A 4,037-nucleotide genomic window follows, 5' to 3' on the forward strand; every position below is an offset into this window, starting at 1 on the left:
CTTAACGTTGACTAACATGGTAGGAAATTGGCTCAGTTCTACCAGTGCTTTTTTTCTAGCACCCCTAAGTAGTTCTGAAAATCTCCTAATCAAGAACTTGTTAAGGGGCGCCTGGGTGGCTCAGTCGGTTGAGTGTCCAAGTCTTGATTTCGGCTCAGGTCATGATCTCAGGGTCCTGGGACGGAGCCTGGGTTCAGGCTCCATGCTCTGTGGGGAGTCTGCTTCAGGATTCTTTCTCCCTCCTTCTACCTGCCCCCCATCTCTAAAATAAGTGAATACATCTTTAAAAAAAAAAAAAAAAGAATGTGTCAAGTTTATGTAAAATACACAGGAAAAGGTCATTGTCAGTTACTCTGCTTGTATGGTAATCTAATAAACATAATCTATAGCTTCAATTCAGGTAAATATATTTCAGTATAGCATGCATACACTTTCTACCTCTATGTCCATCATCTTAGTTTTGTTGGAATTTATATGAAGCTATTTAAAGAAAAATAAAAAGCATTTACTCTGAAACATTAGAATACTCACAGATACATGTTCTAAGTAAAGAGTTTAACTTGTGATCTACTGAGTGCTGACATATATATTTCTCTTTCCTTTAAAGATTTTATTTTTAAGTAATCTTTACACCCACCGTGGGGCTCGAACCCACAACCTTGAAATCAAGAGTCACAGGCTCCACCCCCTGAGCCAACCAGGTGCCCCAATATTTCAAGCAAAGGACAGGATAAACTCTTATTTTGTGAACATTAAAGAATCTATATGGTTAGTAGTCTGTGAACAAACACTGAATATAAGGAAACTGATAACCAGGTATTAATCGCGATTGTGACTGAGAAATAAATAAATTCTAAATAATTTGTTATGGTTTAACATTTTTAAAGTAAATCATACATCTGAGACACTCTAAATAAATAAATAACCGCTGCCCATTTGGAGAGATTTTGCTTGGGGTAAGTACAGAATTCTTCCTCTAACAAAATAATTTGAGATGCATTTTCTACGTGGTTTTCAAATGCCAAGCCGTACTCGGCATATAATGAACTCTAAATGTAAAATATCAGCTTACCACTTTCAAAGACTGATGCAACTATTTCATTTACATTTTAAGTAAGGAAATGTATACAACTACTTTATACAGAATTCCTAAAAATTGTAAGAAAATCTTGAATAGAGTACATAGTTGAAATGGGAAAATCTTAGTAAATACAAATTAGCTTACTATATTATACACATTATATCCATTTGTATGTATGTATGTATGTATGTATGTGTACAGAGAAGATTGTTCACTCCAATGTATTTATAATAGCAAAAACAAGCACAAAAACAAACACATTTCCTGGCAACATCCCTAAATAAAGGACCCATTGTATGTCTGAATTCAATTCAGGGCAAAGCAGCTTTGGAAATGACCCCTGCCTTCCTGTGGGGCTGCCCTTCTGATAATAAAGTTTTCTTTGCTTCAAAGCTGGTGTGTGAGCCATTGGCTTACTGCGCATTGGGTGCACAGTCGAGTTTGAGTTTGGTAACAGCATCCTGTTCAACAAACTTTTTTTTTTTTTTAAGATTTTATTTATTTATTTGACAGAGATAGAGACAGCCAGTGAGAGAGGGAACACAAGCAGGGGGAGTGGGAGAGGAAGAAGCAGGCTCCTAGCAGAAGAGCCTGATGTGGGGCTCAATCCCATAACGCCGGGATCACGCCCTGAGCCGAAGGCAGACGCTTAACCGCTGTGCCACCCAGGCGCCCCTCAACAAACTTTTAATACCAACCTTAGCAATAAAAAGCATGAGGTAGAGCTACATATATAGATATAGAAAGATATCTAATGCAAGGCACAGTACACTGCATAATACCAATTGTATACATTTTTAAAACTGTATATATAAATGCATATTTATGATATTTTATATTTTCTAAGATGCACATTTTAAAAAGGCTTAATTGGCAACATTTTTTCTTTCCTCCATTTTTTTCCTTCATGCAGTCACATAAATATATAATCTGCATTTATGTAATTGCATAAAATTATAATCGGTAATAGTTTAGATTTGATAAAACACATTAAAAACTTTCCAGGGAAGATACACAATAATTTATCAACAATGATCACCTTGGAAAAGAAAGACAGAGGCGGGAAAGTAGGGGAAGAGTTTTACTCTGCAATTTTATAACTTTTAAAAAATCGTAAAATTATGATTTTATATATCTTACATATTATATGCTACATATGTTACTTGTATGTGTATGTATCATATACAACATATGACATGTGTTTGTATTTTCTCCTATAACATTAATAGTTAGAACCTTAAATTCTCTATGAATTTTCAGATGTAGCAAGATTACTTGCTAAATAAAGAGGCAGGTCCGGGCTCCAAGTATTCATACTTGGCTAGTCATCACTTGGTGCAGAGTGAATTCAGGATAAACACCTGTTCATCTCTTTCCCCTCCTCCCATCTCCTCCACAGACAACTTGATGCCACAGGCAATCATTCTAAAATTCTACCATCCCTTCTCCTTAAATTCAATTTAAAGGTTAACTGCATGTCCACAAAGTCATCCCTGCTCGTTTTCAGGAGCAATAGGACTGTGGACTTCTCCATGCATGGGAATACCGAAGAGAGCAAGCTGTACACCGGTGTGCTAAGCCTACAGCCACTTCAACCACACTCCTTTTTCTTGTACCCATTTCTGTAACCCTATCCCTTCACGCATTAGTTCATTCGTGATCCTTGAGGGTCTTCGGTGTGCTCAGCCGCTGTAGCTACATATAAAACTAAGAGGCTCCCCCGAAGCAAAGAGCACAAATTGGGGAGACAGACCGTTAAACACACACAGGGTGGTCAATGTCAAGAAAAGGTGAATTAGCAAAGGGCTGAGAGAGACTGGCAGAAAAAGAAACTTCTGGAAAAAAACGGACAGAGAAGAGATAACATTTGCGTTGGGTCTGAAGAGCTGGCAGAGAACATGGAAGAGGGGAATATTCTAGGCCAGAAGCGCGGGAGATAGCAGAGTGTAATTGCAAGAAAGCAGGAAAAGGCAGCGCTTGCTTGGGAAAAGTGGTAAGTTCAGTGAGGAGACTTTCGGGGTGCAGGGGAGTGAGGAAGAGAGGTTGAAAAATTAAACCTGGAGGGAGAGCTATTTTGTCTGTCTCACTTTCGAATTCTTAGAAGGGGAAATGGGCTGAAGCTGGAGGTCCAGGGAACACAGGGACATTGACGAAAGGCGCTGGCTGAGCTGGGGTTTTGCAGCAGGGTGTTAACTGGCCCGGTCGGGAGGACTCAGCTGGGAGGTGAGGAACTGAATTCTAGCACCGACGCCAGTCCCCAGCCAGGGAGGAAAGCGGGCCGGACACCCCGCGGGGGGAGCACTCCAGGCCTGAGCGGGTCGCACACTCACCTGCGGGGACTCGCCGCCTCCGGCCAATCACCCAGGCGGGCCAGGGGGCCGCGCTGCGCCGGGGAAGCTGCCTCTGGCTCGGCGGCCACCGAGGCGCGGCCGTTGGGAGTCCGACACCGGTTTGCTCAGGGGCGCCTCGCGCGGGCTCTGCAGGGCGCTGCTCCCCGCGGTTCTGGGGCGCGGGGTGCGGGGCGGCGGGAGAGGGGCTCCCCGACCCCCGCCCGCGGTTCCGCGCGGTCACGCACCCTCGGGAACCTTGGGAGCCAGAGAAGTGAACCATCGCGGAAAGGCCGGGGTCACTAAAGGGCAGCTGCCTAGCGGGGGACATTGAAGAGGGTGGGGGCTGGGGAGGATTCCGGGGTGTGCTTTGAGAGAGGACTGGCGTGGAAATGAGTAAATTTTCTAGGACCTTTATACTTTTGTAAAGATTTTTTTTTTAATTTAAAATTTTTTTTTTATTTCAGGTAGCATGGTGGGGAGAAAAGCAGACTCCCCGCTGAGCAGGGACTCCATCCCAAGACCTTGGGCTCATGACCTGAGCCGAAAGCAGATGCTTAGCTGACTGAGCCACCGAGGTGCCCCAACGTTTTTGTTTTGTTTTGTTTTGTTTTGTTTTGTTTTGTTTT

The sequence above is a fragment of the Ursus maritimus genome, unplaced genomic scaffold, assembly GCF_017311325.1.
Source record: "Ursus maritimus isolate PB19 unplaced genomic scaffold, ASM1731132v1 scaffold_30, whole genome shotgun sequence".
Taxonomy (NCBI): domain Eukaryota; kingdom Metazoa; phylum Chordata; class Mammalia; order Carnivora; family Ursidae; genus Ursus; species Ursus maritimus.